At 37.5% G+C, this 15,074-nt stretch overlaps 1 protein-coding gene across 6 annotated transcripts in view; it reads right to left on the reverse strand.

The window, feature by feature from the left end:
• Window positions 1–15,074, reverse strand: part of PAK5 (p21 (RAC1) activated kinase 5) — a 302,023-nt gene that overhangs the window by 236,242 nt on the left and 50,707 nt on the right. For 2 of the 6 annotated variants that reach the window (XM_055105070.2, XM_055105069.2), the window contains one exon: window positions 1,385–1,473. The exons of the other annotated variants lie outside the window; for them this stretch is intronic. The gene's annotated coding sequence lies outside the window, so the exon portion shown is untranslated. The remainder of the gene's footprint in view (window positions 1–1,384; window positions 1,474–15,074) is intronic. 6 annotated transcript variants of the gene reach the window in all.

Genomic DNA, 15,074 nt, shown 5'->3' on the forward strand with positions numbered 1-15,074 from the left:
CGTATACATGTGCCATGTTGGTGTGCTGCACCCATTAACTCATCATTTATATTAGGTATATCTCCTAATGCTATCCCTCCCCCTTCCCCCCACCCCACGACAGGCCCCGGTGTGTGATGTTCCCCTTCCTGTGTCCAGGTGTTCTCATTGTTCAATTCTTAGACAGTGCATGAGTTTGGTAAATTTCACTTCTATTTTTCTGGAAGTCACCCTTCTTATAACTAGTTCATAAGTGAAAAAGGAAAGCCCAAAGCCAAGTTACACATTGACTTGATGTGGCTAGGAAGTATATGAAAAAGAGAAGAGAAAGAAAAGAAGATAAAAGCACAGGACAAGTGGGGGCAGAGAGTGGTAAAAAGTCAAGTCCGTAGGCATCAGAGTAGATGTTCGCATAATAGAGGGCAGAGCTGGAGCCTTGGCATACCTATGGCTAAGTGCCTTGTATATTTTATTATTTAATTCTCACAACAACACTACAAGGTTGTTACTGTAGTTGTCCCATTTTGCAGGTGAAGAAAACAAGGCTTGAGGTGAGTCTAAGGTAAAGTACTGGTCAGCAGCAGAGTTAGGATGTGTGCTCAGGCAGTCTGAGTCCTGAGTTCATGCTCTGCAGTAACTGTTCCCTATTGCTGTTTTCTCATACTGGACAGAGCACTGGACAGTGAGGGAAAGTTATGTTTCAAAAGGTTATATTTCAGAGCAAGGGCCAGAATGAGGAGGAGATGGGAGATCCACAAAGCAAAGCAGGATATGGGGTCAGACCCGCTTACTATGGTAAATGCTTTCTTACATCGCCATGGTAAGAAAGTGTCAATCTGGGACTACCCAGGGTGCTGAAGACCTGATGCAGTTGAACACTTCATTCAGTGTGACACCTCACTCCATGGGAACACTCCCTACTGAAAGAGCTTGGGGGAAAGGAGGAACAGATACAGTCCCAACACTTCTCTTCTGAAAGTAAAGAATGAAAGCTATGATTGGAGAAAACATGAACATGCACAAAACTGTGATAGAGCAAATTGTGGATACTCACTCACACCTACCAGAATGCCTAACAGTGAAAACACAGCCATTACCATCCCTGGAGATGGGGAGCCGCTGGACTTTTCATACATTGCTGATGGGAGTATAAAAATAGAACAACCAATTTTTTAAAGCTTGGCTTTTTCTTATAAAATTAAGCATCAGCTTTATTATTTAGCAATTATATTCTTCAGTATTGATCCCAAAGAAAAAATGTACAGGATTATTCATGGAAGCTTTATTCATGATAGCTAAAAATTGGATATAATCCACATGTTCTTCATCAGATGAATGAATAAACAAACTCTGATATAGTCATACATTGGGATACTACTCAGCAAAGCAAAAAAGAACTACTCACTAGAGGAGCTGACGGACGACCAAGGTGGGCAGATCACGAGGTCAGGAGATCGAGACCATCCTGGCTAACATGGTGAAACCCCGTCTCTACTAAAAAATAAAAAAAAAAGAAACAAAAATAGCCAGGTGTGATGGTGGGCACCTGTAGTCCCAGCTACTCGGGAGGTTGAGGCAGGAGAATAGCGTGAATCCAGGAGGCGGAGCTTGCAGTGAGCCAAGATGGCGCCACTGCACTCCAGCCTGGGCGACAGAGCAAGACTCCGTCAAACAAACAAACAAACAAACAAACAAAAAACTACTCACATACAACAATGGATCTCAGAGGCATATACTAATAAGCACAGCAGTATGTACTTTCTAGAAGAGGCTATACTAACTAAAGATGACAAAAGTCAGATCAGTGGTTACATTGGGGGTGGTAGCAAATGACTGGAAAGAGACATAAGGATCATTTTAGAGTGATAGAAATGTTCTATCTTGGTTGGGGTGTGGGTTATACATATTTATATATGTGTCATAGGGCTATAAAATTTAGATCTGTGCCTTTCACTGAATGTAAATTACACCTAATTTTTTAAGGGGAAAAAAAGAGCTGCATCAGTAGACTCACTCATAATGATACCAAGTTTCAGGGCAGCTTGGTAAATTCTTTGCTCAGTTTCTGATTCAACAAAAGCTGTTTAGCAGTACTGTTCATTCCACCCACAGGGTCCCATGGCCTCATTTCCCTCCACAAAATAATTTCCCAAATTCATTCTGTCTGCTGTCATTTTCCACAAGAAAAAATGGTGCAACTACAGATGAGTCTTGTGACTTTCCTTCAAGTACTAAATATTATCACACTTTTATTTTTTATTTTATTTTTATTTTTGTGGGTACACAGTAGGTATATTCTACTAAAGGCCCTCATTTTCAATTAGCAGCAAAGGGCAAATGTATTAATGCACCTTAACCAAGGTAATTATTACAATCATATGCTTTTTACTAGTAGATCAAAGCACAGAAAGCATAAATCTTGAACAAGTATGTATCTATTTATGGGGTAACATACTTTTCTTTTAGACAGAATATTGAATCTAAATTGCAGTTGTACCTCCTATGCTAAGGAATCTTCCTTCCAATTGGCCCATTTGTTAATTTCCCCTCCATAGGTACATATTAGAATTCTCTTGGGAAGATCTAATAGAAATTATGCACTAATGAAAAAATTCTTTAAATCTAAGATAAATTGATTTTTCTTCGACATGTAAATAATTGAACATATGATTAATTCATTATGAGAGAGTTAAATAGAAAATTTTGATATCATGTAGTAAAGAAATAGTGACTCTTGAAAGTTTTGGGGAAAGTGAAAAGATGGAAAAACTCAGAGAAACTAGAATTTGAATGCTTATCTTGTGCTGAATGCTTGAAGAAGTGCTTTATATATGCAATTTCATTATTCCTTATAGCATTATTGTGAAGCAGGAATATAGCACAGGTGACAGATGAGGAAACTGAGGCTCATAGAAACTAATATGTCCAAAGTTCAGAACTAGTGAAAGGTAGAGTCAGAATTTCATACCAGGTCTAGATAACTCCATAGTCTATATCTTTGCTGCCCAAAAGTAAGAGACATTCATCCACTGACTCATTAAACAGATGTTTATCAAAGTGCCTACTGTTCTAAGCACTAATGATGTAAGTGTAAGCAGTAACCCATTCCTTGCACTGTGGGAGCTTATATTCTAATGGGGAGTATGGTGGCTTTAAGTTATATCCACAAATTATATGATGCTCCTGTTTTCACTAAGTAGAACTTAATTTCCCTCCTCCTAGGTGTGAACTGGACTTAGTGACTTGTTGGTTACAAACAGAATAAGTCAGAAGTGGTATATCATTTCTAGGAATGGTCTAACACATGTGACTTTCTCTTGGATCACTTGTGATGGGGAAATCAGCAGCCATCTTGTAAGGACACTCAAGCAGCCCTATGGAGAGGCCCATGAAGTGAGGAACTGAGACCTCCTGTCAAGAGCCATGTGAATGAGCCTAAAAGCAGACCTCCCACCAACCCCCAAGCCCCAGTTAAATCTTCAGATGAGACTGTAGCCATGATCAATCCTTGACTACAACCTCATGAGAGAACTTGAGCCAGAGACGCCCAGCTAAGTTGCTCTTGAATTTCTGATCCATAGAAACTATGGGATAAGAAATGCTTTTTAAGCCAATAAACATGGTGGTAATTTGCTACATAGCAATTAAATAGATAAATAAAGATATATTCACTATGAGCTAATTATATGAGATGTGCCAGGAAGAAAAAAAGGTTTGAAAGAAATGGAAAGGTATTAGTGCAATTTTAGGTATGAGAAGGCATCTCTGAGAATTTAACATTTCACTTGAAGCCAGCTACTGTGTCTCATCCCTGTAGTTCCAGCCACTCAGGAGGCTAGGCTGAGATGGGAGGATTGCTTGAGCTCAGGAGTTCAAGAACATTTCACTTGAGATATAAAGGATGAGAAAGGAGAGCTGTACATTGGATGGCAGCATGGAGGTAGATACCTGGTTCCTTCGGTAAGACTGGTGATATGGTTTGGCTGTGTTCCCACCCAAATCTCCTCTTGAATTGTACTCCCACAATCCCCACATGTTATGGGAAGAACCCGGTGGGAGGTAATTGAATCAAGGGGGCAGGTTTTTCCAGTGCTGCTCTATGATAGTGAATAAGTCTCACAAGATCTGATGGTTTAATACAGGGCAGTTCCCCTGGCAGGCAATGCCAGCATGTAAGATGTGACTTTGCTCCTCATTCACCTTCCACCATGATTATGAGGCCTCCCCAGCCATGTGGAACTGTGAGTCAATAAAATCTCTTTCCTTTATAAATTACCCAGTCATGAGTATGTCTCTATTAGAAGCATAAGAACAGACTTGTATATACAACTACCTATAGCAGGGCGGTAGAAATCAAGGACCAATTAGAGTAAAAGAAAGAATAACTAAAGAGAAATAAGGAAGATCATTATATATTTTTTTGAAATATTAGCTAGAAAGGAGAACAAAAGTAGTGGGGAATCTAGCATGGGCTATGCCAGGGTCATTGATGAGGACAGTGGTGCTGCTGCTCTTTTATGCATGTGTGAGGATGGGAAAAATCCCATTAAAAAGGAGAGAATGAACAAGGTGAGGATGTGCAAACAGAGGCACAAATTAGGGATTAGACAAGAATGATATTTCCTGCATCACGACAAGAAGGGATGGTATAGGCTAAGCACTTGGGTGGGTTTATGTGAAGCTCTATGGGCATGAGAATGAGGAAATGCCTGGCTTGTACTCTTATAAGTAGAATACAATTCCCTTCACAAATGTGTTCTAGTGTTTAATTATTTAACTATTAGTTAAAATATTAACCAAAAGAACACTACTTGTGTTTATTGTTATTTTTAATTCATTGATTTGGGTCTTGAGTCTTCACAATATCTCCCATGTTCGTGTGTATAACTTCTCCGTGATGAAAAGTAAGTTCTCCAATGCTATATTTTAATATTTTTACATTTAGATGTTTTTATGTTGTTGTTGTTTTAAGGATAGGATCTCACTCTGTTGCTCAGGCTGGAGTGTAATTGCATGATTACAACTCATTGTAGCCTCAAACCCCTGGGCTCAAGTGATTCTCTCACCTCGGCCTCCCATGTGGCTAGGACTACAGGTGCACATCACCATGCCTGGCTAATTTTTTAATTGTTTGTAGAGACTGGGTCTCATCGTGTTACCCACACTGGTCTCAGACTCCTGGCATCAACCAATCCACCTACATTGGCCTCCCAAAAGACTGGGATTACAGGTGTGAGTCACCACGACAGGCCAATACTTTGGGAGATTTTAGATTACATTTAGCTCCTTAACCTAACTTTTATGGTAGTATATAGAATGAGGCAGGGAGTTGTCCCATTTGATAGTTCACCCTTTCCATACTAATTGGAAATGCTACCGATCCTAAGTTTTCATATAAACATGAGTTGATTCCTGGACTACTAATTCTTTCCAGTGATATGTTGGTCTATTCCTGTGGCTAGACCATACTCTTTTTCTATACCCTTTTCACCCGCAGAAAAGGGTGTTCAGTATACATGCATAGTTTAATAAATAATTATAAAGTGAACTCTCAGGAAACCACAACGTAAGTTGAGGTAGAGAACATTTTGAGCCCCTCTAAACCCTCAGAATATCCATTCCCATGTATAACCTCTTGCCCTTCCCTACACGTAATCTTTCTTCTGGCCTTTGGGATAGTTATTTTCTTGTTCCTTTACTTTTCTAGGTATTATGATGATTATTTTTCCTTTACTGACGGAGCTCTCAGATTTAGCATCTCTTTTTTTCATGAAATGAACAGTGCCTAATACAGCATCCTCAGGAATAGAGAAAAATATTCAAATGGACAAGACATGGCTTTCTTTTACATTGGCAGCTATCACTGATATTTATCAATATAACTGTTTAGCATTTGACAAAGGAAACCTCCTCTTTTTAGAGTATTAAATATTTATTGACTATGTATCTAAGTGGGTTCCATTACTATCTAAATTCTAAATTTTAGGAACATAATTGGGTAGGCCTGGGAGAAAGCTGTGCATGGCTCTTCATGAATTTACTGCTGATATAATGGACATTTGTCTAATATATATATATAATTATATATATATCTAAAATATAATTAAATTTATAGTTCACTTTTAAAATTATGACAGTACATTCTGATATCTGGGCTAGACTTTTTCAGTATTGTTCTTTTTTTCACATTTTTCTTGGCTTTTTTTCTGAGCAGTTTTTTTTCAGATACATCCTAGCACCAGATTTGATGCTTCATAAAATTATATTAGCATTTTGGTTGATACTACATTAAATTAACTGATTATAACTTTTCTGTAAGTTTCTAAGAACTTGGCATTCGTTGGGGAGGAAGGGAGATAGAGAGCTCAGTAGCCATCTTTACATAATTCCTTCTAATTATGTTTATACTATATTTAATACTATAGGCAAAATTAATTATAGCCCCTTAGAACTATTATTACAACTCAACTTAAAACACTTAATAGCATTGTTAGTAGAAGATTTTCTACTAAAGGCCCTTGTTTCCAATTAGCAGCAAAGGGCAAATATATTAATGCAACTTAACCAAGATAATTGTTACAATCATATGCTTTTTACTAATAGATCAAAGCACAAAAAGCATAAATCTTGAACAAATTATGTATAATAATGATTTGTACCCCATATCAATTCTAATACACATATCCTATAGTAAAATGCATGCTTTACCATATTTAAGCTAGGCTCCCAACTCTCAATAACAACATTTCTTTAAAAAATCTCCCATGAAGCTATTGACATCACCAGACACATTTTCTGCATGCTTTGGAGACTAGGGGTCCAAGGACCAAAAATAACTTTTCTAGATTTGTGGTAAGAAGGTAGCTCTAAGTGAGCTTTTATTAGCATGGGGCAAAATTAGATAAAAAATACACAATAAATAACACTTCTAGAACCCTTTTCACCTCTGGTTTATTTCTGTGAAAGACTAAATCAGAGGAAGAAAATGATAGCTAAAATCAGAAATAAATATGACATAATAGGGTGCAATTTGGAAAGTTAGGCCAAAATTTACCAAGGAAAAAATGGCTCATCTTTTGCTTCTTGAGCTTTGATTTTCAAAGCAAAGTTTATTCATTCTTTTACTAACTCCATTTCTAGTTTGAATCTAAAATCATATCTTCTTAATCAAAAGCAAAATGTTATCCATGTCTTGGAAGATGCTGAGATGTTTATACCATACACATCATCATCCCAATAAGACTAGGCATATACCATCCATATATCTATTTTTATTTAAAAATTTATACATGTATTATGACTAATCAAGATTTTAAATGTAAGATTTCTATACTCATAGAAATATATATATAAATACATAAAACAATACATCTTAGTTATTTTCCTCCCATACCCATTTTCTCATATAGTACACACCCCCCTTGGAAGCTGCTACTCTAAACCATTCAAACATTGAATAGTAGTTTGCTATGAGTAAATCTTTTCACATGGTATAACCATTTGAATGTTAAGTAGACAGAGATTTAACTTGCTTTTAGTGTGTTCTATATTCATGTCATAAACTTCAAAATTTATAATTATACATAAGTTATTATTTTATCCTCTCATATATCATCAAAACTCTAATGTGCTAGTGCCTTTACTTATCTAGGTATTATGATGATTATTTTTCCTTTACTGACAGAGGTCTCAGATTGAATGTCTCTTTATTTCATGAAATAAACAGTGCCTAATACAGCATCCTCAGGAATAGAGAAAAATATTCAAATGGATAATATATGGTTTCTTTTATATTGGCAGCTGTCACTGATATTTATCAATACAACTGTATAGCATTTGACAAATGAAGCCTCTTCTTTTTAGAGTATTAAATCTTAATTGACTATACAGCTAATGGGTTCCATCACTGTCTCAATTGTAGATTTTAGGAACAGAATTGGGTAGGCCTGAGAGAAAGGTATGCATAATTGTTCATGAATTTACTGCTGATAGAATGGACCATTTGTCTAAAATAAGGTATAAAGAAATGGAGAAATTTTAGGAAAGCTTATGTGGGTCAGGTCTCAATGTGACAGCTCACCCATAGAAGGCCACTGTGAGAAAGGAAAGTTAAAAGGATGTTGTGTTTGCCTGGTCTGGAGCCTGGAGAGGCGAATAAGATAAGAAGATATCATACACCATATTTGTGTAAACTGGGATGCTGTGGTTAACTAGTATTAAGACCAGACATCTTTTCCCACACTGAGACTCTAATATCCAGCAGCCTTCTAGACATCACTTGGAGCACTCGCCTGTCTAACAGACAACTCAAACTCAACATGCCTAAACCTGAATTCCTGATCTTCCCTCCTGAGCTAACTTCACCCACAGCTGTCTCCACTGAGGGGATGGCAACTTCTTCCTTTTAGTTCTCGAGCCAAGAACCTTGGCACTATCCTTGACCCTTTCCCCTCTCCCGTACCAATATCCCATGCCTCAGGGAATCCTGTTGGCTCTATCTTCATAAAATATCCAGATTCCAACTACTTCTCACTTCCTCCACTGTTAACATCTGTCCTGAGCCACCACCCACTCTCTCCTGCATCAATATAAATGTCTTGGAACAGGTCTCTTAGTTTCTCCCCTTTCCCCTATATAGTTTGTGCTCAGCGCAGCAGTCCGAATAATTTTTAAGTGAATCAAGTCATTTCAACTTTCTGCTCAGAACTCTGCTTTGCCCCTACATGTCCCTCAGAGTAAAATCTGTCTTTGCAATAACCTTCAAAGCCTTATATGATCTACTCCCCACCTCCCTTTCTCTCGCTGACATTGTCTCTATTACCTCCCCTTGTTCCAGCCACAGTGGCTTCCTGATATGTTCCTTGGGTGCCAGGTGCACTTGTGTTTTGCGCTGTCATCTATTCCATCTTCCTGGAACATTCTTCCCCCAGATATCTACATGTCACCTCCCTCAGCTCTTTCTAGTCTTTCTTGAATCGCATGTCCTTAATAATGATGCCCACCTGGGCCATCCTGTTTATTACTGCAACACCCCTCCCACCACTATACTCCAACCCAGCCCATCCAACGATTCTTACCTGTCCTCATTTATGTAAGAGCTTATTACCTACAAAAATAATACTCTTCACTGGATCCAATAAGCCATCAACTGTGAGTCATGCCAGTATCTTACTATGACATGCTACTGATTGTAAGGTAGATTTTGATGTCAGGGATATTAAAATATAAAAATATGTGTACCTTGGAATCCGTGACATGTGGGTGGCAGGCAGTGTTTATCTGGGAGTATCATTCCTTACCTCCTACACAGGGTTAAAACCGGATGACAGGAGAGGGGTCCCTGGGTGCTCTGACTTCTGACTCCATTCTCCCTTTCATTCATTAAACTCATCTTTCCTGGGAACTTACTTTGCATCAGGCATTGTAGATACAGTAATAGAAAAGAAAACAGCTCCTGCTCTTAAAAGGAACTTTCAGTCTAGTAGGAAGTCTGACAAAGAATCAGAAATTGAATTATAATGTGTTAACTGCTGTGATGACTATAGGGTCCCAGAGGAGGCCCCACCCACCAACATCGTCAAACACTTTCAAAGCTAAAGAGAGAGTAGGCATGGTTATCTGCTTTTTATTTTCTTTTTTCTCTTTTTTTTTTTTTTTTTTTTTTTTTAGACGGAGTTTCGCTCTTGTTGCCCAGGCTGGAGTGTAATGGCATGATGTCGGCTCACCGCAACCTTCATCTACTAGGTTCAAGCGATTTTCCTGCTTCAGCCTCCCAAGTAGCTAGGATTACAGGCATATGCCATGTGCCACCACAATCGGCTAATTTTGTATTTTTAGTAGAGATGGGGTTTCTCCATCTTGGTCAGGCTGGTCTTGAACTCCCGACCTCAGGTGATGCACCCACCTCAGCCTCCCAAAGTGCTGGGATTACAGGAGTGAGCCACCGCACCCAGCCAAGTTTGTCTACTTTTTCTTATTTCCAAACTGTGAAAATGGAAAACATCAGAGTACTGACATGAGAGGCACCAAATAATGTATCCAACTAAAGTATTGCTGCATATCTATCTATTTATCAATCAATCAAGAGAATCATTTAAGGTCCAGATAGCTGCTTGCCTCCTACCTGAAGTATGAATTTGAGCACCAGATTCTTTTTTTCCATTTCTGCCTCTAAGCACCGTGTGATATTCTGAATTTCTGTTTCATCAATTCTAACCAAGGAGGCAGGGAACTCTAAGAACTTCTCTATCTCAACATCTTCGATTCTATTTTTGCTTAAATAAATCTCAAGAAGGTTATCTTCACCCTCAGGAAAGGTGTCTGTTTTGTTTCTCCTATGAAGATATGTTACAGAACATCGTGTTCAAATAATGTCTAGTGATATTTATTACACAGGCTAAAAGTATGTGATACTTTAAGTCTAAATTGTTTAATTCTATGATCCCATTTATAATTTGCAATACAATGTTGTAACTCTCAGTAAGTTAAGAAAGGAGAGTTAGAAACAGTGGTTGTCTCATTTAACATGATGTTCTCAAAGATTCTGAAGGCCAAAACAGCTCTTACCTCCCCATTTAATAGATTTAACCACGCTAAAAATCTTCCATCTGTAAAAATTATTTTAACTAACCCAATTTTTGTATTCATGCCATTCAATACATTAATCAAATTGTTTAAAACAGAATCTTGGCAAGAAATAAGGTACATCAATTAACTACAATTCTACCATGAGACTGTAATTTAAGTCTCATGAAATGTTAAAAAAAATAAAATTAAGTAGCAGATGCCAGTGTCCTCTGAATAATCTACAATGATATAACCAAATAATGGGAATCTCAGAATAGATAAAATAGGTTTTTACTGGCTTAAACTTTAATTAAAAGGACTATTCTTGATGCTCTGTTTGTACTTCTACAATATTATGAGGGAACTTGTTCAGCTTCCACTGCTAAGATACAAGATTGCCACTGCTGAGATATAGGATTGGGAATGACAGTAGCTTCAAAGATAAGAGGAAGATGTCAAATGAATTCCATTTTGAATATATATTTGAATAAATTCAGCTTAAGATATTACCCAGATAGAAGCATCCAGCGAAAGTTGGAAATACAGCTTTGATGCTCAGGGAAGAGGTTGGAACTGCAGACACAGATTTGGTGATAAACATTTTAGAGGCCCCAGTAAGAGCCATGGGGCTGGATATGATTATACTGGGAGACAGAAACCTGAAGATAAAAGCAGAGAAAAATCTTCTTTGTAAATAGTATTTGTGGATTGAGGACAAGAAGCCGAGAAAGAAATGTTTTGAATATACAAGTAAAATGTAGGGTTCAGTTGGAGAAGCCAAGTCCTATATCAGGTGGGAATGTATGAGATCCAAGCCTCAAACTTTTGCAGGAGGTTTGATAGTATTAATATAGGAACCTCATTGCAGGAGGAAGGGAAGACATCAGACATAGATGGATCGTATTCTCTGTGAAGTGAAAGGCAGGGTCACATGCAAAAAACAAGAGAAGAAGTAAAAAAAGAAAAAAAAACCACATGTAGCCACACTGTTGCTTTGAATTTCACAGTCTGCCTTACCTAAGCTCTTACTCTTTGCAGGCAAATAAAGAAATAGGTGGATAAAGTGTGTATCAAATTGAACAAAATGGCAGTTTAGCCTCAAAGGAAGACATTTTCTTTATTTTAATGTACTACCTCCTTTCCAATAATTTCAGTAAGCCTTCATATTATACTAGATTCAATTCAATTTTCAGTGTATCTTTTGGCTTTTAAAACACATGTATCAAGTTAAAACTTTAATCAAATATCATAACCCCTGGCTATTTTTCTGGTCTATAGCCTATGCTCATCATAAGAATTCTTGACATTAATACATTATTTTAGGTAAGGATGTAGAATATTTATTCCATAGTTATCACGCACATGGAAGTCATTTTTCTCCCCAAAGGTGGCAAATTAGTATTGACTACATTTTATTATACACATTATCACTTGCCTTAGTATACTCATTTATGACGTGTATGATTACAACAACAAAATGCAAACAGAAACAAAAGGTTTGGTGATAAGGGACACTGAGCACAGAATTTTAATGTTATATTTCAAAATGGCTATGATGAAATGTGCTAGCTCAACTGAAAGAATCACAGCACACCTGTTTTGCCAACTTTTCAAGTTAACAAATTCTTTTCCAGTCTTTGTATTTCCCTCTGAGTGTATCTCCTTGGAAAATTATCAAGTCTCCAAGTGAAGATAAAGTGGTATCTCCAGATATGGAAATGTTGCAAAGGTTTCATTTTACAGAGAATTGCTCAAAGATGAGGATGACATAAGATTACCATCTTAGAGGGGAAAAAAATGTCTAAGGCATAGGAGAGGAAAGTGTTTGTATTTGTGAAGACCTTCTGCTAGTAACTTTGAAAAAGTTGGCAACCAACAATACTTTGATTAATTTGATCATGTGTTGTCCCTTGCAAGAATATGTCCAGTATGTCAAAACAAACAAATAATTGTTCAAGTGGCATGTCTGTAGATGATGTCAAAATTCCCAAAGGGCAATTTTTTGGGCAGCCTCAAGGTCAGAAAAGCAGTGTCCTAGAATAGACTGACCCACATATCCTTGACCCTCCCCACCTGCCTATCAGTCAGACACCCAACCAATGAGAGGCACTGCTCTAGGGGGCTTCACGCTTCCCATCTGTCCATCTTCCATTCTTAGTACATAAGCCTTTGTCCTGATGCTTGTCATGTCATGGTTGAAAGATGGCTGACCTGTTTCCGGGAATCACAGCCTGATTCCAGCAGGAGGAAGACAGCAAAAAGCAAAAGATGAAATAATTAAGGGGTATATTCATTGAGTGTCCCTTTTTAAGAGGCTTTTCCAGAAGCACATTCAACAACTTCACATTCCCATACCCAGCTGGAAGGGAGGCTGGGAAGTTGAGTATTTGAGCTTTCAAGGAAGAAGTAGGCTGTGAATGATTTTAGGGTACCCAGTTCACAGCATCTTCCATACTGGCCCCCAGGAAGTGCTCAACAAACATTTACATGTCGTGGATGATTTGTGTCCTGGCTGTGACACACACATGCCATGTTCATTCTAACACTGGCCTCATCTCATCTTGTACCTTGTTTCCTTGATCCAGGAGAGCAAACACTTTCCCCTTTCTCAAAGCCCTACTCACTCTTTTAAGAAAAAATTTATTAAAAATGCAGTATAGCACATGTACAGAAAAGTTCATAAAACCTAAGTGTACAGCCTGATCAATTTTGATAAAGTGAACACATCATTTAAGAAGAAACTGAAAGTTATCAAAGCCACAGAAGCTCATGATGTTTATGTCATACCGTTATTTAAATATACTCTAAGATACACCTATATAATTGATATGTGGATAAGAGGACATGGTAATCTGTTTTATGGATAAGTGAAGACTGTTAAAATTGGAACACCTGGGTTTTCAAAATATAGAATGTGTTTCAATACTTTTTTAGTCTTGTATAATCCATCAGACTGGACATTTGAAAAATGTCACAAAAGTTTCCTGTTGAGATTCTATCATGCCATCAGTAATATAGCTAAAGGCAAGTCCTATTAATCCCAGATGAATTTAAACTGCATTGCACTGTGGATTTTAAATAGATTTAAAATAGGCTAATAGGTACTTGCAAGGGATAAATTTAAGTATTTCTGAATCACTCCTCATGCAGCTGCTGAAGATGGCAAGAAAAAATTATTCTTCCTTAAAATTATATTTAAGCACCAGTAAGGCAACAGTGATGGTTTAGCTTTAGTAATAATAATTTAACTAAAGCACAGTAAATTCACATATACTCTTACCGTGAGCATGAAGTGAAACATTCTGCAGATAAGAGAAATAAGGCATAAAGGGGTCAAGTTACTCGCCTGGTTTCATAAAGGTAGTTAGTGATCATGCCCTACTTGTCTCACTTCTTCCTATTGTCCCTCTCCCTCTTTCTATTCCAGCTCCAGTATTACCCTTACTATCCTTAGAAGCAGCAAAGCAATCCCACCTCCAGGTCTTTGCACTGGTGGTACCCTGTGCCTGGAGTGCTTGTCTAGATTTCCACATGGTTCTCTTGCTCTCACTTCTAGCAAACCTCTGCTTTTAAATTATATCCCAATAGAGCTTCAGTCATCCTTAAGCATTCCCTGGGCTTCTTATTTTATGTTTTTAGAGTAGGAGAGCTAAAGCATGGGAGTGGTCTCTTGGGTAAGTTAAACTCTCTAAGCCTCAGTTTTTCATCTATAAAATAGAAAAACTGACACTTACTCTGCATGGCTATGAAAAGGATGTGCGTATGTGTGTGTGTGTGTGTGTGTGTGTATACATTTACAGTGGTGTGCTGGTAAATGTTTAACTACTGGCTTTCCAAAAAAAAATTATTGATACTGCTAAGTGCAGATTTGGGAATAGATATGCAGTAGACACCATGGTACAGTGTTTCCCTCATACAGGTGCGATAGATATAAATAACCACACAATCACAGATAATAGTAAAATGCAGTAAAATAATGAGGAAGTGGTGACTTTTGAGTGTTTATTTCTTTGTTTTATAACAAAACTTATTTAATTGTATGTTTACGTAATTTAATTTTAATAATAGCTAAAAATTAGCTGTCTCCAGCCCATGTGTCTGTGTGTGTGTGGGGGGGGAGGGTATGTGTGAGTACACATATACAATTGAATAAACAAAAGCTAGTGCTACTGATAGGGGGAAAAAGCCACAATATTTTCTTTGTTTTCTCTAAATAGAAACAAATTAAAGAAAGCATTGACTTTGTTCAATGTGATTTTATACCAGTGATGCTCATAGATGACTATAGTAACAGCTTCAATGTAATGTGCAGAAAATCCTAGACACATTAAACTAAGAAATACACAGACATCTCAACCAGGGAAGCACAGCAAATGTATCTCCAGTAAAAAGGCAAGAACCTATCATTGATGAATGTTTGGTCACACTAGATGCCTGGTCTCTTTATTGATACCTCATTCTGACAGGTTTCCAAAGACTTGTCAGGGCACATACTCAAGTCATTACAGATCCAGATAAGCTTTAAATTG

The sequence above is a fragment of the Pan paniscus genome, chromosome 21 (genome assembly GCF_029289425.2).
Source record: "Pan paniscus chromosome 21, NHGRI_mPanPan1-v2.0_pri, whole genome shotgun sequence".
NCBI classification, from domain to species: Eukaryota; Metazoa; Chordata; class Mammalia; order Primates; family Hominidae; genus Pan; species Pan paniscus.